Below are 24059 nucleotides of genomic sequence, written 5' to 3' on the forward strand. Positions count from 1 at the left end.
GTGTTTTTTTAACCTACCCATAGACACACTTTTTTGGGGGTCTGTAGTCTGGTGCCAGAATAAGGGAGCCAGATTTAGTGGTTCACAGACATGAATGACTTGAAAAATAACTCTGGCTGTTGTTTTTGTGCTGGCAGGGCCACATTTATTGCCTATCTTTAATTTTTCTGAGGATCCTTCCTGAGGGGATTGTTTATAATGCTCTGAAGTATTATGGTATGTCAACAAAGCCAATCATATTATGTGGACTAGAATCATTTGAATGAGAAGCTTACTTCCCGTATATGCTAATTATGCTTTTAGAACAATCCAGAAGCTAACTCACAGTTTACTAGATTTATTGAATTGTATTTCACAATTTCCCATGTTGGGATTTGAAATCTAAACCTTTGGCTTGATGGTCTGGCACCATAATAACTGTGATATTCATACCTATTGCTGATTGAATAACAGTCAGAGATGCTTGTGCAAGGGTAAAATTGTCCCCCTCCCCGTTGGGGGGGTTGTGCGGGGGCAGGTGCGGGCGGGCACGGACCCAATCAGTGCCCCGATTGGGTCCGCCCCCCCATTTTACGCCGGCAAGCCAATTAAAGCCCACCCAGCATGACACACACCCAGAAGCGCTGAGTGCTCCCTATGTGGGCGGGGGTGGGTTCCCTGAGTTGGGAGTGTGCTCTTTCACGCGTGCATGCGAAAGAGTGCAGAAATCTCCCTGAGAGATAAGTTTTAAGTTTTTACAGTTGAATAGAGTGTTGAAAAATTTTTTATGACATGTCCCCTCATGTGAAACTATCACATGAGCTGGGACATGTGCATTAATTTCAATAAAAATTTTTGGGAAAATTTAAAATTATTCATGAAACCTCATCCCACCTGTGGATGAGGTTCCATGAAAAATGCCAAGGCCGCCAGGGCTCTTCGCCTGCCCACCAACCTTAAAGTTGGATGGGCAGCTCCATTAATCATTTTAATTGTTAATTAACTGGCCTTAATAGGCCTTTGACAGGCTGGCGGGCACCCAACTGACTCAGCTGCGTGCCCAGTGAATTGAAAATCTGAATGACGCGAGGTAATGTCGGGACGCACGACCGACGTCACCCCGCGTCATTTTACGCCTCGGCGAGCGGGCCCCGTCTCCGCTTGCCGAGCCAAAGATTCTCCAGGAGTCTGAGAGGTGCTACTGACAACAATCACATTCACTGGAATTAGCTAACTGGTCAGCCTGAGATACATAATTAGTTCTACACCTTGTTAAGAGGCTGAACTGATCAGTAAAATATTGCAAATCCTAACAAAAGTGTCTCTTTCCAGCAGAAGTTTGCCAGTCATTTTGAAATCAACAAAATAATGAAAGAGCCAAGCAGCCATTTTACACTTTGTGTTGCCACCTATGGAGGGAATTCCCATCAGAAACCGATTACTTCTTGGGGGTGGGTTGGGGGGAAGCAATCAGGAAGCAAAAATTTGCAGACCACTTTTATTCATGTACTCATTGGAACAAGAAGTGACTCAAGAATGATATTGTCAGGTTTGTGGGAGTATATTATGTCCCTGTTTCTCTTGAATAGGGGCTGGTGAAAAGCAATTTGGCAGGTATTGCCATGATGGTACTCCCAATTGCCTAGAGTAACTTTGGCTAAAGATTGCCAGAAATCCTGAACAAACAGCATAAGTGCCCATTAAAAATTTTCTCTGGAGTTTTGACTGATATTTCAGTGTAGTAGGAGATCAGGGAACATCTGCAGAATTCTACCCCATAGCCTTTGTCTTCGTGGGCTGGTTAAGTGTGTATGATAGATCCTCCTGGAACACATGGTTTAACTTAATGTTCTCATTAGTTTTGTTATAGCTGAAGCAGTGGAAACCAAAAGCTTTTTGTGTTCTAATTGAGGATTTATCCAGCAATGAGGCAATAGTGCCACAGACAGCCCTTCTAAATCTCCATATCATTGAACTTCAAACAAGATAAACCCAGCTTTGTGGGCTGGATTGCACGTGCTTGAGAGGCTACATAAGAACATAAAAATAGGCCCAGGAGTTTGCTGTATTGAGTCTGCTCTGCCATTCAATAGATCATAATTGATCTGTCTCAACTCCACTTTTCTGGCCTATCCCCAAATTGTTTGACTCCTTTAGTGTCCAGGAAATATGGTCAACAGCCCAACGTTTGGGCACTCCTTGCATGTGATATAACGTGATGACTTTCAACTTCAGTGAGGAGAAAACTGGCAGTGCTGGATCAGCCGTCTGTTTTATACCCCACCTGATTTTCCTTTCTGCCCTGTGCTGCATGAAAAACCACTACATTTCCAACTTCAAAAAAAGCTTCTGCTGGTTATGCTGGGCTGTCTCTCTCCTTCCCCTTGTGAGCAACTTGTTAAAAAAAAAGAAAGTCTTACACTTCTATAGCATTTTTCACACAGTTTTGAACTAATGTTCTCATTAGTTTGGATGTATCTCAAACAATGGATACTTTGAGGATTTATCCACCAATGAGGCAGCAGTGTAATGAGCAGCTCTTCCAAATCTCCATACCCATGATATTCAGATCGTTCCCAAAGCATTTTATAGTCAATTAAATAACCAGAAGTATAGTACCAGTTGTAATATAGTGCTGTATTTTCCCACCCCGCACTCAATACCCCAGTAGGTGCCAAGATGCAGCCATAATGGCATGAAAGCCAATATGAATTATTGTACTTTGTTGACCCTGGATCCACCAGCAGGGTCATGAGGGGAGTTGGGCATTGCATCAATTGCCTCACTGTAACAAATGGTGATGGGACGCAATCGAGCAATTTTGTCTCCTTATCCCTTACAATTCATTTATAGATGTAAATACAAGTTGAATTGGCAAACAGCTGATTTAGCTCCTGTTTTATTCCAAATTAATAAAGTGTGGAGCTCTCTGGAAATGCTGCCAAGCTTTATAGCAGAACTTGTGGTGCTGCAAAAATATAATTGTTGTCAACCCACTTCCATTCTGCCCTCCTGCAACTTCCCAACAGTGGAAGTACATACATTTAAAATGAACCGGTATGGATCTCACTCTCATTTTTTTTTGAAAATTCCAGTTTATTTTACATAGATTTTGATGTGAATGGAGTTAAGGGAGGAGAGCAGATGGGAGATGTGGAACCTTGTTTTACATTGGTATTGATGAAGGTAAGGGTTTAAATGAAAAATAGCTATTGCTTGATATTCTCTCCCCTTCTGTTATTTTTTAAATACTCAGATTATTGAGGGTCATTTAAGTTATCTTGTTTTTAAAATAACTCAAGATAACTCTCCTTTGCCTTGAAATCACTAGCAGCTCAGTAAACCTTTGGTTGTGCTCTCTTTCATTTTGACATTTAAACCCACATAGCAGAGGCAGGAATTTGCATATTACACTCTGTGTAAAAACCACTGAGTGTTTACAGTAGGTAAGGAAGATTAAAACACTTTGTGGGTCGAATGCTCAGACACTGTTACAAGAAGTATAACACTAACATTGGACCACCCCCTCCCTTGATTTTGAGTTATGAAGTTGTCAAGAAAGTCCCTTTTAAGGGTGACACTCTCTTATTTGTTCATTCATTTACTGTTTCAGTTGTTCCTATGTTCATACACAGCATCCCACTCACCACTATGCTTCATCTCACTTACACATATTGAGGGGAATTTTAACACCCCAACCCCCATCCAAAACAGGTGGGTTTAGGTCATGTGGGATCTAAGAGTTAAAAAGTCTGAAATTCAACCCCATCCTAGTTTGAACCCACCCACTCCATTTTTAACAGGGGGCAGAAGAGGGACAGGTGTGTAACCTGTTTGCAGGAAGCAAGCTGTTCATTTAAATATTATAATAAGTTTGTGTGCCTCAGGTTTTATCTATCTTCCAGCATTAATGGTAGCTGGCCAGGTTTTCCACACCTCAGGAAACCCATCAGCTAAAGAGAAACAAAAACTGCTGTGTGGAGGAAGTAAATCCATTACCAGCACTGTTTGTGGGTCAGGTGGAGCAAGAGTGCTTCCACTGGCTGCAACAAACTAACCTGTATCTCTCCCCATGAACAGACTCCCACAACCATGATCAGACCCGCTGTGATCATCGACCCCCATGTGATCACCAACACCACTCCTGCCACAATCAACATCCCCCCATAGTCAGACCTCCTTGTAATCACTGAACCCCTGGCACCCTCATCTCTGCCTGAAATCTTTCTCCAATGCACCCCCTTCGCGATCATTCGCTGGCCATACAAGTCTATTTCGTACTCATCCCCTCGTAATTTCTACCTCAGCAGTAGGAAACCTACCTATTCCTCAGGTGTGGCCTCTTCTACAGCATTTCCTACCTGACGGAGAGCCAACCACGTCAATCAGGCTGTGTTATGGTTGGGGGTTCCTGTTGAAAAAAAACACGCATGCTATGACCTGATTTAAATATTATGATAAGGATTGTCTATGGTTGCAATCTACAATCTCAAGGCCTGGCACATCACCCACTCTACCTTTACCATTAAGCCGGGGGATCAGTCCTGGTTCAGTGAAGAATGCAGGAGGGCATGCCAAGAGCAGAACAGGCATACCTAAAAAAAATGAGGTGTCAGCCTGGTGAAGTTACAACGCAGGACTACTTGAATGCCATACTGTGGAAGCAGCAAGTGTTAAACAGAGCTAAACAATCTCACAACCAAAGCTCTGCAGTCCCGCCACATCCAGTTGTGAATGGTGGTGGACAATTAAACAACTCACTGGAGGAAGAGACTCCACAAATTCCTCATCCTCAATGATGGGGGAGCCCAGCACACCATTGCTAAAGACAAAACTGAAGCATTTTTAGCAATCTTCAGCTAGAAGTGCCGAGTGGATGATCCATCTCACCCTCCTCCTGAGGACGCCAACATCACAGACGGCAGTCTTCAGCCAATGTGATTCACTTCACGTGATATCAAGAAATAGCTGAAGGCACTGGATACTGCAAAGGTTATGGGTCTTGACAAAATTCTGGCAGTAGTACAGAAGAGGTGCTCCAGAACTAGCCGTACCCCTAGCCAAGCTGTTGCAGTACAGCTACAACAGATCTTCTACCCGGCTATGTGGAAAACTGCCCATGTATGTCCTGTCCACAAATAGCAGGACAACTCCAACCTGGCCAATTACCGGCCCATCAGCCTTCTCTCCATCATCAGCAAAATGATTGAAGGTGTTGTTGACAGTGTTATTAAGTGGCATTGTTATTGCTTATTGACACTCAGTCTGGGCTCCACTAGGGCCACTCAGCTCCTAACCTCATTACGGTCTTGGTCCAAACATGGATAAAAGAGCTGAACTCCAGAGGTGAGGTGAGGGTGAATGCCCTTGACATCAAGACAGCATTTGGCCAAGTGTGCCATCAGGGAGTCTTAGCAAAACTGGAGTCAATGGGAATCATGGGAGATGTGTCTCCACTGGTTGGAATCATATCTAGCACAAGGGAAGATGGATGTAGTTGTTGGAGGTCAATCATCTCAGTCACAGGTGACATTGCTGCTGGTGTTCCTCAGGGTAGTGTCATGGGCCCCACCATCTTCAGCTGCTTCATCAATGACTTTCCCTCCAATTAGGTGGTTTGATCAAACTTTTCTTATTTGTCACAGCTCAGGGAGCAGTGGGGCTTCATTTTGCGGTGCACTATTCCCCATGAGTCATGACAGTATAGAAACTCTTACTGTCTGTCTTTCTAGCTAGCTTTCTCTAACTCTAATTTTTCTTTCCTTATTAATCTTTTTGTGATTCTTTGCTGTTTATATATTCTGGTCAATCTTTTAACCTGCCACCAATCTTTGCACAATTATATGTTTTTCTTTAAGTTTCCCCATGTTGAGTGGGCTGGTCAGGAACAGGTGCAGGTGCCGCCCTTTTACGCGGGTGGGCCAATTAAGGCCCGCCCAGTGTACTTCACGACTTCCTTGCATAGCAGGAGTGGGCAGGTGGCAGCAGCGCCCTCAGACCACTGGGTCCAGTGGCGACCCGGCAGCCTGTATAAATGAAGGCATGACAGCCTTGGAAAAGCTGCGCACAATGGCTGGGAGAAGGGCTCTGCAGAAGGGCAATGTGGTGACGCAAGTCCAGAGGGTAGGCCATCAGGGCAGGCCAGTCCGGACGGTAGGCCATTGGGGTAGGCTAGACCGGAGGGTAAACCAGCAGGGCAGTGTGCCCCTCGTTTTTCAGATGAGTACCTAGCTGCCCTCCTGGAGGAAGTGGCAGCGTGGCAGGAGGTCCTTCTTCCAACGAGGGACAGGAGTTGGAGGCCCCCACACCTGACCAAACATACATGGGAGGAGGTGGCCGAGAGTGTGAGCTCCCATGATGTGGTGGGGTACACATGGCTCCAGTGTCGCAAAAGGTTCTTTGATCCTGCGCTCGGGAAGGGGGAGGACCATGTTGCCTCAAGTTGCTTAATGCAGCCGTCACCCTTTCTCCCAAACCAAACCTGCCCGCCCAACCTCCACCAGCTCTGAGTACAGTAACGGCATTGAATCCCTCATGGCAAGGATCCCTTGCTGGGTGTGACAGCAGAGCTTGCCCATGCCCAATTCACCCTGAGAGGGTTGAGCTAGGATGTGTTCTGCATCAGCAGCATGTGTGACACTGACACCCAGAGTATAGAATGGGGTTAAAAGTCAAGGGTCTGCCTAGACATAGGCTTTTCAGGAGAAGACTGCGCACACTGCCTCTGAACAAATGTGAACTGGTGGAGGCCAGGCCCAGTTGGCCACCCTAATGGCTTTCGGGCAGCCGGCCATGGATCTGGAGAGGCGCCATGCCCCCAGGTCCACAGGTGGTGGTGAGGCTCGGGTGCCACAGGGAGGTATGTTTGCCAAGCACTCAGGTCACCATGTGTGTCACAGAACCATGGCACTGCTGAATGCTCAGTAGTTGAAGTTTGCAAAATGGGTTTACCCTTGATAATGGAAGGTTGAGTGCATAATGATCCAGGGGAGTGGCATGCAAAATGACATTGTCTGCACTGTAACTAATCAAATGTCCTTTTTCTTCCTTTCAGCATCACTGGAGCAGGGCCGGGAGGAGGAGGCAGAGGGCCCACCACTGACCCCTGAAGCCCCAGAGCAAATCCACTCACCAGCGTCACACCATCTCAGCCAGGCAGGCACCAGAGCAGATATGATCTCCTCAGTGGGAATTACATCATTGGCTAGTGTCCCAGGGCACAGCAGTGAGGGCACTTTACACTGACTAGAGGTGCGGGCAGAGACAGAGAGTGCCCACGGTACCGACAGTTGGAGGACCAATGGGGACCAGGTTCTTGTTCGACCGGTGGCTGATGGTGTGCCTCTGGAGTTGTCCATGAGGCAGTGAACACTGGAAGTGCAGCAGGGTATGCAGGACGATCTGGCGGAGATACATGAGGCTCTGTGTGGCATGGTGCCCATGCTGGAGAAGTCCACATGGAGCATCACTGATGTAATGAGCCTCATGGCTGAGCGCCATGCTTCCTCTATGGAGACAGTGATGACTCTCGTGGAGAGGCTCCTCCACGAGAATAATCAGGGCCTCCTGGGGTTGTGCTCTGACCTTTCTGACCTGCAAGACCTCACCGCGGCATTGACCACACCTGGTCAGTTCCAGTGTAGGAGATGGTCTGGGCACCAAGTATCCCAGTTCGGTGCCCATCCATCTACGGTGAGCAGAGAGATCTGAAGCGATTTCACATCGGCGCAGCAGCTGCCTGTCGTCTCTGCGGTCTCCTCTCAGGGTGCTCCGGATGAGGGCAGCAGCTCCTCCGCCCCTCTGCCAGTGACTGTGGGATCTGATGAGGCTGCAGCGACTGGGGAGAAGCCAGCTGTGGAACTGGCAGCTCCCTCCCAGGTGGGGCCATCAAATGCTCCACAGGCCAGAGGACATCCACCAAGGTCATCAAGGCCAACAGGACAGCAGAGTGAACAGGCTGTCTCAGATACCAGTGCCAGCAAGGGGACAGCATCTAGATGTAGCACCTGTAAGCATAAATTTAAGGCACCTTAGGCACACCACGGGTTTCTCACTGGTGCTTTTATGTTGGCCCACAGTACTTAGTTGAAGACTTGGTTTGATGTCCAACACCGTTTTTGTTTTGCTCTATGAATTTACTTTTGTTTACTCAATAAATTTTGACATCATGCCATGCCTCAGGCTGATTCCTTACTTCTCCAAGTGAATGGGAAGCCATGATGTTATGAGTGACTTGTTTGACATTGAGCTTTATTGACAAGGGCCTTAGTTAAATGTTATTATCCTGGCTGATTTAGCACTCAGGTATCGAGTGTGGAGCCTGCAGCCCTGGTGTGTGTTGGTGGTCCATCTGTGGTGGGCTAGCTAAAGGTTATTTGGATTAAAGCCTCCCGGGCAACCCTGCCTCCCTGGAGTATGCCTGGGTCAGTTTCTACCCCCTCAGCGTTTCCCTGTGCGTGCTCATCCTCGGACTCACTGCTGGAGTCATCGTGTGCATCTGGAGCAGCTGCATCCACATCTTCCTCATTCACTGCATCGCCCCTTTCCAGTGCCAGATTGTGGAGAGTGCAGCGTGCAACCATTAAGAGCGACACACGATCTGGGGGGTACTGGAGTGCGCCCCCTGAGTGGTCCAGGCATCAGAAGCGCATCTTGAGAAGACTGATGGTTCTCCCCACCTCAGCCCTTGTGGAGGTGTGTCTCCTATTGTAGCTTCTGTTCTTGGATGGCAGAGAGGCATCATGAGCCACCTTTTGAGGGGATAGCCCTTGTCACCCAGCAGCCATCCATCCAGCCGGGCTAGAGCACTGAAGAGCCCCGGCACCTGGGAGTGTCTGAGGATGTAGGTGTCATAGGAGCTGCCTGGGTACCTTGCACAGACTTGTAGAATCAGCATCCTGTGATCACACACTATCTGCATGTTCAAGGAGTGGAAGCCCTTCCTGTTGATGAAGGCGCCGGGTTCACCCGCTGGTGCCTTGATGGCCACATGTGTGCAGTCGATTTCACCCCGGATGCAGGGGAAGGCAGAAATCACTGAGAAGGCTCTGACCTGCTCTGTCTGGCTGTCATTGTCCCATCAGCGGTAGTGGATGAAAGTCAATGCACGCCTGAACAGAGCGCCTGTCACCTGCTTGACACAAGTGTGGACAACTGATTGGAAGACTCTGCAGAGTTCACTCACTGACCCCTGGAAAGAGCCAGAGGCATAGAAGTTGAGGGCAGCTGTGACCTTTAGAGCCGCCGGCATGGGGTGCCCACCCACATGGTTTGTGGAGGTGTCGGGCCTATCATTTGACAGATGGATGTGACTGTCTCCCTTGAGAGATGGAGCCTCCTTCGGCACTGGACCTCAGACATATTGAGGTAGCTGCTTTGCCGCCTGTAAACCCTGGCAGCAGGATAGTGGCGTCTTCTGCAGCCCCTTCTGTCTTACACTTCCTGCTGGCCCTGCCCCCCTTGTGCCTACACCTCTCCTCACAAAGGTGGCTCCTCTGGAGGCTGAATGTGGACTCCTGGCCTCCTCCCACTTCTGGCCCTCCCTTCCTCCTCAGAGGAGGTGCTTCCAGTGGAGAGCACAACTCCAATTCCTAGGCTAAGGGAAGGCTTCCTGAAAGTTGCAGGCACCAAAAATGATTTCTACTGTAGAGTCCTGACCAAGGCTTTTATTCCTGTCCTAGCAGCTGGTGTGAGTTTTGAAGTCTTCCTGCTCGCACAGGCAAGTACAAGTTACTTTCACACTTAAATCCCTCAAACATCACATTCGTGACCCCACTCACCCCTCTTATCCCGCCCATGGATGAGGTTTATACAAATGTGTCCTACCCACCTGTCCACTGCACCTGTGCAATGTCCTGAAGATCGCAGGGGCTGTGAAAAATTGAGATCAATTGCTGCCCGTTTAACTGGCCCGTTAATTGATCGTGGGTGCACATTCGAACGTACAGTGCGCCCACCTTCCCAAATATCGTGATGGCACGCGGTGACATCGGGATGCTCGCCCGACATCACTGCGCGTCATTTTATGTGTGGGTGTGTGGGGCCTGCCCCCGCACGCCAATGGGAAAATTCTGCTCATGGACACGTAATCCAACATGGAGAATTTGTCCTTCTGCTTTAGAAACTTTTCCTTAATCACTTTTAATGGACCTCTTATTTCTTGACTACCGATTAATTCAAATGGACTAAACCCATTAGATTCATTTGGAGAACCTCTGATAGCAAATAGTAAGAAATCTAATCCTTTGTCCCAACCCTTTGGATATTCATGGCAGTAGGTCTTAATCATGGTTTTGAGAGTCCAATAGTATCTCTCTAAATCTCCCTGTGTCTGTGGGTGATAGGCAGTAGACTTTTGTTATTTGATACTGCTGATTATGTTCTGGAAAATTTTAGACGTGAAGTTAGAACCTTGGTCATACTGTATTTCAATTGGTAGGCCATAATGAATGAAAAACTGAGCTATCTTTTCCATTACCACCTTAGCTGTAATTGTCCTTAAAGGAATAGCTTCTGGAAATCAGGTTGTCATATCCATGATTGGAAGGATATATTGATGTCCTGCTTTTGTTTTGAGTAATGGTCCTTCACATTATACTCATACTCGACTGAAAGGTTCTTCAAAAACTGGTATGGGTGTTAAAGTTGCTGGTTTGATTACATGTTGAGGTTTACCTCCCACCTGACATGTATGACACATTTTACAAAATTACACTACGTCCTTCTGAAGTCTTGACCAGGTAAAATGGCTGTTTATCAATGCTTGGGTTTCCCGTATTCCTACATGTCCTGCCATAGGAATTTTATGTGCTACTCGCAATATCTCCTTACGATGTTTGGGCAGAACCACTCTCTGATGAACAACCGTCCATTCCTCATCCACAGGCCTGTATGGGTGTCTCCTCTTCCTCATCAGTACTCCATTTTTAATGTGATAGTGCTCAGGAACTCCTTCCGCCTCAGATTGATTGTGAGCTGACTGCTAACTTGTTCAACTCTGAGTCTGTTTTCTGAGCCTCAATTAATGAAGACCTGCCAAACACTTCCTTTGAATTATTCTCATCCTTAATGAAAGTTTCAGCTACTCTAACATCTGCTCGTGATATTCCTTTGACCTCTGGTGATGGACTTTGTTTAGCCATTGCTCTTATCACCACACACGATGGAAAAATACCAGGAACTTGTTCTTGTAACTGCTCCATCTGTTTAGCCTCTCTCAGACTTTCTGTAATTATGGGCGAAGCTATAACCTTCACTCCTGTGAAATCATTTCCCAGGAGTAAATCAACTCCATCCATGGGTAATTTCTTAATCACTCCTACAGCCACCGATCCAGACAACAAATAACATTCTAACTGCACTTTGTACAATGGAACTGGGATATACTCTTCACTTATCCCGTTTACCAATACTTTAGCTTTGATTGAACTCTCTGGGGGGAAAACTAGGTCTTTCTCCAGCAAAAGAGTTTGAGTTGCTCCTGTGTCCCTTAATATAGTTATGGGTTTAGCTTCATTATTTGATGAAAAAGGGGCTATCTTCCCTTTAGACAAAAACTCTTGATATCTCTCATCTGTCCTATTCACTTCACCTCCATTCATAGCAGTGGTTACCTCCAGATCCTTAATTGTAGTTAAAGCTACAATTTGATCCGTGGCATTCTCTTTTTTAGTTCCCTTTTTGGGAACTTAGGAACTCCATTAAATCCCATGGGCTTCCCTCACAACTTTCAGCATTCTGAATGAATTTGTCCCACTTTATTACAATAGAAACACTTAAACCTTCGAGTTTCACCTCCACCCTCAGTACCTTCCTTCCTGATCTGGGGAGGAGAACTCAAGGTATTCCCAGCTATCCATTCTTTACCCTGGCTATTTGCCTTCCTTTCATTCTCCCACTTTCTATTCTTTTCAAGTTTATGGGGGTGATGGAAAAAAGGATTGGTTTTATGGATCAGCTCATAATCGTCCACCATTACTGCTGCCTGTCTAGCAGTTGCAACCCTTTGGTATTCAACATTGTTTCTTATTACAGAAGGAAGGGAGTTTTTAAATTCTTCCAAAAGAATGGTCTCTCTGAGAACTTCATAGGTAGCTTCAACTCCTAATGCTCATTTCCACCTGTCAAAACTACTTTAATTCATCTTTTCAAGTTCAATGTAAGTTTACCCAGGCTGTTTCCTTAAATTTTGAAACTTTTGTCTGTATGCTTCAGGGACCAACTCATATGCACACAAAATGGCCTTTTTCACCATATCATAATCCCTAGAAACCTCCTCTGACAGTGAAGCATAAATTTCCTGTGCTCTACCTGTCAATTTGCTCTGTATGTGCAATGTCCAATTTTCCTTTGGCCAGTTGATCAGTTTAGCTATCTTCTCAAATGAAATAAAGAATGCTCAACATCCCTTTCCTCAAACCTTGGAAGAGCTTGTACAAATTTAAACATCTCCCCATTGGGTTCTGATCTAGAAATGTCTACTGGTGTCTCTTTTTTAACTGTCAGCATTCTAAACTAGAATTCTCTCTCTCTCTCTCTTTTTCTCTTTCCTGTCTGTCTAACCTCAGCATTTCTAACTCCTTTCGAAATGTTCTCTCTTTCATTTTCTTTTTTGCTTGCATCCAACTCAAATTTTCTCAGTTCCTTTGCTTGTTCAAATTCAAGCCTCTTCATTTCTAACTGAAGTCTCACCACCTCCAACTGTGACTCACTAGTGTCAGGTATCACTTCCAACTTTAAATGCTGTGCTATACCTTTGATTATATCAGCCCTCCTAGCTTTGCCAGGCAATCCTACTCTTAATTTACTTGCCAATTTGATTAACCTGGCTTTTGGGATCCCTTGTAAAATCGTCAGGAACATCTCTTCCACTTGCAGGAAAGCTTTAGCAGTTTCCAGCCCCATCTTATTTTTGACAGTACAAACCTAATGTTTCCTTGTAGCTTTTATTACTTGCTAAATCTGTGCCCAAATCGTTGTCATCGGTTGTTCCAAAATATCCTGGGCCTGAGCCCCCAAACTTTGTCATGACTCACGGGGGATAGTGCACTGCAAAATCAAGCCCCACTGCACCCTGAGCTCTCACAAATGTGAAAAGTTTGATCAAACCACCTAATTGTTTAATTTAAGTTAAATGAACACAAGTACCAGGTTTGTAAACTTAATAACTATATAAGTGTTTATTGAACAAATTGTCTTTGACCAGTGGCAAAAGAAAGAACTATGAACTGCTAATTTCTAACTCTATAACCTAAACTCTACCCCTTCTTAACTCCCTATATACATATACAAGACACAAAAACATGGATTTTAAGCATGGGATGAACAGTTCAATAGCACCAATTCTGGAGTACAGGATTCGAGGGTTGATTTTGATCAATGTCTTCCAAATTCCTTTCAGTTCTTTGTTGATGACATGAGGTGGTCTTCCTACAGTTTCAATCTTTAGTTTACTGGTTGAGCACTTGCCTTTCAATGTCTCTAGTGGTGATTTTCCCCTTGCCTCTTGACAGGGGTTTTCAGAGAGAGAGCAGGTTATAGAGATATGACGTGAAAAAGCCAGCTAGCTATTATTGTAGAATTACTGGATTCTGACATACAAAGGAGCAAGAGATTTTAGTTATCTTTCTTTTCAGGCCAGGGGCTATTCTGCTACATTGACCTCATGCAAACCCTGGTCATCTGGTCAGGAGCCAATTAAAACATTGTTGCCAGACAGTTCCCCATTAGGCCAGACTCTTGCTCAGCATCATCCTGTTTTACATGGTACACTCTGTTCCAGGACAGCAACATTGAATATATCCCTCACACTATTCCAGTAGACATGTCCTTCAAACTGAAGCCATTGTGCTTTTAATCCACAGTCCAACAGAAATAAAAAGATATGTTCTTTACAATAGATATTTTAAAAAAGAAAATAGTTAACAAAGTGAGTGTTGGTGGTATAGAAAGTGAGTCTGGGGAATTAATAATGGAAAATAAGGAGATGGCAGATGTATTGAACAGGTATTTTGTATCGGTCTGCACTATAGAGAATACAAATAACACCCGAGCAATAACTGTAAATCAGGAAATAGAAGGGAGGGAGGGCCTCAAGGAAATTACAATCACCAGAGAAGTGATACTGAGCAAATTGTTGGAGCTGCAGGCTGACAAACCCCCAGGTCCTGATGAATTCATCCTAGGGCCTTAAAAGAAGATGCTAGTGAGATAATTAGTGCGTTCATCTTAATTTTCCAAAATTCCTTAGATTCGGGAAAGGTTCCATTAGATTGGTAAGTAGCAAATGCAACTCCTTTGTTCAAAAAAAGGGAGGCGTTCAGAAAGCAGGAAACTACATGCCAGTTAGCTTAACATCTTTCATAGGGAAAATATTAGAAGCTATTATTAAATGCATTATAGGAGGGCACTTGGAAAAATTCAAGGTAATCAGGCAGAGCCAACAGGTTTTTGTGAAATCATGTTTAACCAACTTATTGGAGTTCTTTGAAGAAGTGGACAAAGGGGAACTGGTGAATCTACTGCACTTAGATTTCCAGAAGACATTTGATAAGGTGCCATATCAAAGATTATTGTGAAAAATAAAAGCTCATTGTGCAGGGGGTAACATATTGGCATGGATAGAAAATTGGCTAGCTAACAGGAGAAAGAGTAGTCATAAATAGGTCATTATCTGGTTGGCAAGATGTAACTAGTGGTATGCTACAGGGATCAGTGTTTGGGCCTCAACCTTTTACAATTTATATAAATGGCTTGGATGAAGGGACCGAAAGTATGGTTACTAAATTTATGGATGACACAAAGCTAGATAGGAAAGTAAATTGTGAAGAGGACATAAGGAGGCTACAAGGAGATATAGATACAATAAGTCAGTGGGCAAAGATCTGGCAAGTGGAGTATAATGTGGGAAAATGTGAAATTGTCCATTTCAGCAGGAAGAATAAAATGCGGCATATTATCTAAATGGTGAGATATTACAGAGCTCTGAAACACAGAGGGATCTAGGTGTCCTAGTGCATGAATTGCAAAAGGTTAATGTGCGGGTACAGCAAGTAATTAGGAAGGCTAATAGAATGTTATCATTTATTGCATGGGAAATTGGATACAAAAGTAGGGAGGTTATGCTTCAGTTACACAGGGCATTGGTGAGACTCCGGGTGGAATCATTCCAGATTTGCACTAAGTGCGGGAGTGGGCGGGTAAAATGACGTTCTACCCGCCAGCTGCAATGGCGGCTTTTTCACACCATATCATCCTAAACCTGCCGCATTAATTATGCATTCCCGGGAAATATGCCGTTCATGGCGGGCAGGCTCTCATTCGCTGGCCACACAATCATTTCACCACTTCATCACGCTGTGCACCATATTTAAAATGCAGCCACATGCACATCTCTCAGTGTTTCCAGCCCACAACTGCTGCAAAGAAAGCATGGCCCCATGAGGCAAGATGACTTCAGCCCCCAGGGTCAATGATGTGTCCCTTGAGTGCCTTTTGGATGCAGTGGATGCACTGTGATGTCCTCTACCCCTTAACGCGTCCTGGAGAGTGCTGGTCACCACTTGGATGCCCAGAGATTAGTACACTGCATGGCTGCCCAAAACCCCGCCTTCCTCCACTCCACCAGCTGACCAATTGGTAGCAGCTTTGCCCACTGGACTACATGCTGTGCTCTCGGATGCAGGCATTCTCCTAATCCACACTGCAAAGCTGCACTGTTAATTTGAACCATTGGGGAGACTGGTCCAAACCGGGATGATGACATTGCAAGGGGCTGTGAGTGCCTCCACCAGTGACTACTCCATGCCCAGCTTTGGCAAGGAGAGTGTACAATGTGACCAGTTGTCCAATTGGTTTTCAGACCACTAAAACACTCATTCATTTGCAGTCTGTGCCCGAGGGGTGAAAAGCTCTGGAGCACTTGGTGGCCCTTTGATGCCTCTGCATTGCTTGAGTGGGCAGATAAGCTAGAGACCCAACTCCACGCACATCAATGTGGCTGCACCAGAACTGTCCCAGCTGCAGAGGAATGGTCACTTTATACAATGTTTCCCTAATGCATGGCTGCTTCCCTCACTCACCATCCCCCACCCGCACGTGCTTCTGCGCTACCTTCAACCACAGGGCAGCCTTTGCACCCCCCCTCCACAGCCACCTCAACCACAGGGCAGCCTTTGTTCCCCCCCAACCCTCAAAAAGTTGCCTCAACTGCAGGGCATTCTTTACCCACCCCCCGCCCCTAACATACATCAACCTTGAAGTCCAACAGCCATTCCTCGCAAGCCCTCCACAACATTACTGTGCACTCACCTCTGAGTTCCCCTCAAAGTGCAACCCACCAATTGCACTCCTTTTATACGTTGTTGTGAAATATGTCCAGCAGGGGTGAGACTGGATCTGGCAGGCTGGCCTCATAATGATATGCTCATGTATTACAATGAGGTCCCTGGTGTCCATTGGTGGGAAACGTGGCCCGCTATTGACGAGTTGAGCGGATGATTGCAAAGTGGTTTCACGACATATTGTGATGCCAACAGGCACGGAAAATTCTGTCATACATCTGGAGTACTGTGTGCAGTATAGGTCTCCTTATTTAAGGAAGGATATAAGTGCGTTGGAAACAGATCAGAGAAGGTTGACTAGACTAACACCTGGGATGGGTGGGTTGTCTTATTAGGAAAGGTTGGACAGGTAGACTTGTATCCACTGGAGTTTAGAAGAGTAAGAGGCGACTTGATCAAAACATATAAAGTCCTAAGGGGTTTTGACAGTGTGGATGTGGAGAGGGTGTTTCCTCTTGTATGAGAATCTAGACCAAGGGTCACTGTTTAAAAATAAAGGGTCGCTCATTTAAGACAGAGATGAGGAGAAATTTTTTCTCTCAGATAGTCATGAGTCTTTGGAACTCTTCCTCAAAAGGCGGTGGAAGCAGAGTCCTTGAATATTTTTAAGGCAGAGATTCTTGATGATCAAGGGGGTGAAAGGTTATCAGGGGAGGTGGAAATGTGGAGTTGAGGTTGCAATCAGATCAGCCATGATCTTATTGAATGGCGGAGCAGGCTTGAGGGGCTGAGTGACCTACTGCTCATCCTAATTTGGATGTTTGTATATTCATATGTTCCTATAGGGCCTTTGTACCATGATCACAATGGTCTTGATGATGCTAGATGCTACATGCTCCTTTGCAGCTTGCCCCATGATGTGCAGCACTGTGTCCCCTCATTGGACTCAAGGCTGTGCCTGGTCCCTGCCGGTTCTCTGTTACTCCCTTGTGTAGTGTGACACCTTTTCCTGCAAGAGACAGGGGCTGAATGTCAGGGATTGTGTTGCACTGTGTTTGGGTGATGTCCCTTCCACAGTGAATAGCTGGATCTTTGTGGTAGCAGCAAGAGGTTGGTGTGAGGCTGGATCAGTGAAAGTTGTGAGGGTGAGGTGCTCTACCTAGATGTTAGGCCTGAATGCTAGTGATGGTGATGGTGAATAATGGGATTGCAGTGCATTGAGTAGTGTGAGAGGCTGGTGAAGTGATGAGTAAGAGATATCATATGGAGATGAATTCACTGACCTTCACCACCTGCATAAGGTCATTAAGCTTCTTCCAGCACTTTTTGGGGCCAGACTAAGGAAATTGACCTCCAAAGTCACATGCTCTCACTCCCTATGGAGGGTGTTTCTTGAGCGACTTCTGGACTCCTGTGGAAATATGGCCTTTCTCCTGTCTATCTCCATGATGATCATCCTCTCTCAGTCCTGGTGCTCCATCTCCCTTGGTTGCAGTTACATCAGTGGTATTCTACAACAGCCTCCTGTGAGTCAGGAATTCCCTTTAGGAAGGCCAGGCTACCTTTAAGAGCTGGAGGTTGAAGAGCAGGTGCTAGCCTCGCACACTATTAGATTCCCTGTTGTGCATGAAGCCAGACAACAGTGTGTGTTGTACTGGGCTGCACTTAGAAATCATTTAAATGAGAAGGCAGCATTAGGTTTGCTTGCTGCCTGCCTCAATGGAACCTCAGTGCAGGCAGGTCACAATTTGCATGTGCAGATCCACTTTTAGCCGGTTAGCTTTGACTAAAACTTGGATAGTGGGTGGCTAAACCTTGACCCTTACCAAAGTCTCCATATCTGGCTATAATTTCCACTACTTACCCTGTGCAAGGTGACTCTCATCACCAATTTTTTTTTATTTGTTTGTGGGATGTGGGCATCACAAAATGAGCATTTGTTTCCCATCCCTAATTGCCTTGAGAAGCTGGTTATGAGCTGCCTTCTTGAACTGCTGCAATCTGTATGGTGTAGTTAAATCCACAGTGCTGTTAGGTAGGGAGTTCCAGATTTTTGACCCAGCCATTATGAAAGTGATGTATTTCCAAGTTAGGGTGGTGCGTGATTTGGAGGGGAACTGAAGGTGGTGGTGTTTCCATGCTTCTGCTGCCCTTTTCCCATTAGGAATTAAAGACCATGGGTTTGGAAGGTGCTCTTGAAGGAACATTGGAGAAATGCTACAGTGCATCTTGTAGATGGTACACACTGCAACTATAGTGCATTGGTAGGTGGAGGGAGTGAATGTTTAAAGTGGTGGAGGGGTACCGATCAAGCAGGCTGCTTTGCCCTGGATGGTATTGAACTTGCTGAATATTGTTGGAGCTGCCCTCATCCAGACAAGTTGGGAGTATTTGGTCACATTTGCACAATTCATAGCTTGGTCCTCTCCTCAGCTCCTCTGGCGCCTTTTCTTCCTTCAAGTTCCTCACCTTGTACCACACCTCTTACTTCTTCTTTAAAATCCCCATTGCCTATTGGCTCTCTGAGCAGCTCCTCAATCTTTACGATTTCAGTCTCCATCTCAACTCCATTTGCCTACCATCCTCTGATTTCGTTATCCTCCTGTCTTGTCTAAACACTTAACTCCATATAAACTGTCATACCCATATTTATGGCTATTTCATGACCTCACCATTCCAGTGGTATTTCTTCTGCCATGCTCTGATTACTGACAAGGCCATCTCTTAACCGTTTCCTTGTATCTCTCACCATCCATCTCCCTCTAAAATCATCCATTCCTTCTGCATGCACCCCTGTAAAAAACTCTCTCTCAAGTCACTTACAACTGTATTTTCAAATGCTTACTTGCATCATATCTGGCCTCCTTTTGCCATGATACAGCTATTGACCCTTGCCTCACCTTCACTTTTGATGCCCTTTTCACAACAAAACCTTCACTGTCTCCTATTCCAGCCATTTCCTCTGGTATGATTCCTAAATTCAATTCCTCAAGGCTTACACATAGCTAGTGCACAACTAGCTCCATCACCAGATATCACTGAACCACTTCTAGTGCTGCTGGATCTTATTCTCTTTTGCCAAACCCACTCATTAGTCCAGCATCACACTGAATACTGCACTAGCCATCTCCTTGAACCACTCATCCTTCACCCTTACATCTACAACAAAAGCGAGGAGGTTATAGACTTTTTTAGAATCAAGAGTGAGAGCACTTATTCAGCTTCCCTTCTTTCTTTTGCCCACCAAATCAAGCCTCCTTCAGCCTCCCTCCGTGTCTTTCTCTAGCTTCTCTTCTTCTCTGATGCCCTCTCGGAGCTTAGGTTGTCCAAGAGACACACCCACTGAAAACTTTGCTCCATTCCCATAAAAGCACTGAACTCCCTAACTTCCCTCCCTGGCCCACATGCTATCTGTCATGAAAATACTTCCCTCTGCTCAGGTACTGACCACAGACCTTTCAAAACCACTGACACTATCTCCCCTCCTCAAGCCACTCTTGCTCCTTGCACTTCTGTCCTTGCAAATTAAAGTTTCATCTCAAAGCTACTTTCCTTTTCAAAGTCCTTGAACATACTGTTGTCTCCTAAACCGGAATCTCTTGCCTGCAACGTCCTGCTTGAATCTCTCTGATCAAATTTCTGACCTTCCCCCAACTCTAATCAAAGTCATGGGACAGAATTTGATGCTTCACAGGTGGGTGCGCGCCCAACCCGATCGGGCGTGAAATAGCACGAGATGACATCCGACATCATCTCGCAATCGTGCAATATTTTGCTCATCGGGCGTGCGCAAAAGTCAGAAGCGCGCTTGCCATCCATCATGTGGGCAATTAAGCCAATTAATGACGCAATTTTTTACGACTTTCATGGCCCATCCAACCTTACGATTGGCAGATGGACGAATCGGCCAGGCAGCCTTTACACTTTTCATCAAATCTCATCCAAGGGTGGGATGAAATCTCCGTTAGGAAATAAAATAAAAATAACTATCTGAGGACAGCATTTTTATGATGTATGTTTTTAGGTGCTTAATTGTGATGCATGGACATTTGTTTGCAGCTTTTTAGAGCTTTATTTCATTATTTGTAGGTCTGCAGCTCCCTGAGGCAGCTATATGCTCTTAGGGAGCTCTCTCACAGCACTCACCCGCACCCGTGGTGACATCAACACCTGTCCTCTTCCCGCCCCCACCCCGGCAGCACTGAACTTTTCAGTGTGCGTTATATGCTGGCTGGCTGTTTCCCGGCCTCTCCCGGGCCCACCGATCACGCGCGCCCAACGAGGGAAAAGTTCAGGCCATGAATTAAACTCCCTCTGGCTTTGACTATGGTTCATTTTACCATTTTGTCCTGTTTGGCTTCTTTCCACTCTTTTGTATGATCGTGGGGGTGATGGTGGCATAGTGGCAATGTTACTGGACTAGTAAGCCAGATGTTTAGGCTCTTGGAGCACTAGTTCAAATCCCACCACAGCAGTGGTAGATTTTAAGTTAAATTAATCAAATGTGGAATTGTAAAACTAGTTTTAGCAATGGTGACCATGACAACTATCATCAACTGTTGTAAAAACCCATCTGGTTTAGGGAAGGAAATTTGCCATCTTTGCCTAATCTGGCCTACATGTGACTCCAGACCCACAGCAATGTTGGCTGACTCTTAACTGCCCTCTGCAATGGCCTAGCCAGCTACTAAGTTCAAAGGTGATTAGGTATGGACCTGGCAGTGATGCCCACATCCCATGAAAAAACAAAAAAAGATATCCAAACTATCCTCCTCCAATGTCCAGCTTGCTGGGTGGTTTATCCATGCCCACTCTTAACAGTCCCATTACTCTTCAGCCAGAACCACTTCAGAAATGGCTTCCCTACTCACACCTGCATTGTTGCCTCTGTCCTTGGACACCTCTCAATTCAACATCCTTGGACATGGGGTGAGCTTCATGGGCTGAATTTTCTGGGACTTTCAGGAGTGGGAAAGGAGGCGGGAGGAGGCTGAAAAATTGAGAGGAAACATGTTTGCCTGGAACCCCAACTTTGTGCCATTGGTTCCACATTTTACCAGTGGTGGGAAAGTTTCACAGGTGCAGAACCCTCCTCTGTTGCCATGGCTGCTAGAGGGGCTGACAGAGGAGTTCAGGAGCTGCTGTTTACACTCAGAGCCCTGAGAGAAGCAACCAGATATGGAAGGCAGTCTTTCCTTTTTCCTTGCAAGACACACTTGTACCTCCCTGTTGACAAGAGAAAGACAAGGGCTTGGCTCCAGTCTTAATTGCGCAGCCACCCTACAAGCCAGCCAGTTCCAGGACTTCCTCCTCTGCCAGGCTCGGAGATCAAATAATGGGGATTTTTCCACTGTTCTGGGCCTCTCTTTATTGTTGTGGGCCAGTTTCTCCTGCAGACAAGTGAGGGACACTAAGTTTCCACAAAGCCTCAGACAATAATGCTGGTGGCAGCCCTTTGGCCCAAGTTGGGGGCCTCCAGATGCCTCCTCCATGTATCCATTCTCAAGAGACATGGTGGAGGCCAACAAATATATATGTCTTACTATTGTTGACATGACACCATGTGTCATAAGGTAGCTGGTCCTCCTCTTGCCAGCACCTGGTTAATGACTCCCTCCCTTTGTACCGCACTGTCTTGCATTGCCACATACAGGGTCCAAAAAGAAGAGAGGGATGGAGGACTCATTCTTGTGGATTAGAGAAGGTCATTGACCCACTTGCATCACCGTGCCCAAGAGTGGGAATTGTTGTGGGGTGTGACCCCACACCTGCTGGCCTCAGCTATCTCCCTCCAGCCTTCCTTGGTCAAGCTGGAGGGTCTCTTCTTGCCAGCTTTTGGGAAGAGAAGCTCCCACCTTTCCCTTGCAGCCTGGAGAAGAACCTGCATGGAGGCATCACCAAACCGGGGGCCACCCAATGTCTTCCATCTGGCATGTTTCCTGGACCCTCCTGGTCTGGTCATTGTCTGCCCAGTTGAGCTCATGCCTTCCTTTGGATTCCACTGTGTACAGGCTCTAGAATGGAGGGGTCCATTCTGGAGGCAGGACGCTCTCAAAACTGCTCCTGTGGCAATTGGAACATGCAAGGCTCAACTGAATGCAGGGTTGGCAAACTTTTAAAAACCAGCACCTGCCTCTGCATCAGGTTAACATCAAGTTCAGCACCTCGTGGCCCACTCCTGTGCCAGCGTTGGATGTCCCAAGACTCTGGGTCATTAATTGGCCAGTTGGCATGTGATCACAGCTGGCCGGCCGCATTTCTCGTTTGTGGCAATGGCATCCATTTCTGGGGCCGGCCCTGAGACACATGCTACGCATGCTAAATTCAGTCCTACATGTGTGCTGCCAACACTACCTCTACTTCACCACCACCTCTTTTGCGCCTCTAGTGCCTCAGTCTAGTCAGATTGCTTGGCCAACATGCAGTCTTCAATGAACCACAATTTAATTCAACTAACCACTGGGAAAACAGAAGCCATCATTTTCAGAATCCCCACAGACTTCATGCCATTGCCTCTGGCAATCTCACTCCCTGGCTACAGTGTCAGGCTGAATCAGACAGTTCAGTATCCTAATTAACCTTGCATTGAGCTTTTGCCCCTCACAAAGACTGCTTACCTCCATCCCTGCATCCTCATCTGCCTTTGTCCCTACCTCAACGATCTCCCACTGAAATCGTCACCCATGCCTTTGTCACTTCCAGGCTATTCCAACATTCTCATTTCCCTGGCTCTGACTTCACACATCCATGCCTTCCTTTGCTGTTTTCCATGAAGGATTCCCTCCCTAAACTTCTCTGCCTCTCCATTTCCCTCTCTTTATTTCATACTTTTTTTCAAAGCCCTTCTCTTTGATCTAGTTTTTGGTCACCCCTCTTGATATCTCCTTTGACTTGGCATCCATTATACCTCTGTGTTGGGGTGTGCCAGCCATATTGGGAATCAGGAAATTTCCCAAGTGCCTCCCATGAATTATTCCCAAGCATTATATTATGCTCCCTGGTTCCTTTTTGAACCTGTGCCCCCATTTTACATGACGATCCTCAGCCCTTTCAGGGAGCCCTCCACCATTGCCTCTGTGAAATTCTTTGGGATTTTCTTCTAAATTGAAACAATATATAAATGCAAGTTGTTGTTGTGATTTACAGGGGAACTTAGAAGTGATAAGGTTCCCAAGACTTTAATGGTGTGTGGGGTTCTCCTGAATTAATCTTGGTGAATTGCTGCACTGCTTCTTGTAGACTTAACATGCTGTTACCACAGTGGGCTATTGTATCACGGATAGTATTGACCTGCTTGAGCCACTGTGTGTTAGCTTTCACTCTCATTGTAAGCCATCTGATGATTGGTAGTAATGTTAACGTAACCATTCTCAACATAAATAGTCTGTACTCTGTAGGAATAGGGGAGATGGTGGCATAGTGATAATGTCACTGAGATTACTAAACTAGAAACACATGCTAATGCCCTGGGGACATAGGTTCAAATATCACCACCACAGTAGTTGGTAGATTTTGAATTCACTTCATTAATTTTAAAAATCCAGAATTAAAAGCTAGTCTTAGCCATAATCATGGTGCCATGAAATTACCATTGATTGTCATTAAAAACCCATCTGGTTAACTGAGGTCATTTATGGAAATCTGTTGTCCTCACCTGGTCTGGCCTACATGTGACTCCAGATCCACAATAATGTGATTGACCCTCAACTACCCTCAGAAATGACCTAGCAAGCCACTCAGTTCAAGGGCAATTAAGGATGGGCGACAAATGCTAGCCTTGCCAGCGATGCCCATTTCCCA

Source organism: Carcharodon carcharias, chromosome 3 (assembly GCF_017639515.1).
Source record: "Carcharodon carcharias isolate sCarCar2 chromosome 3, sCarCar2.pri, whole genome shotgun sequence".
Lineage (NCBI taxonomy): Eukaryota > Metazoa > Chordata > Chondrichthyes > Lamniformes > Lamnidae > Carcharodon > Carcharodon carcharias.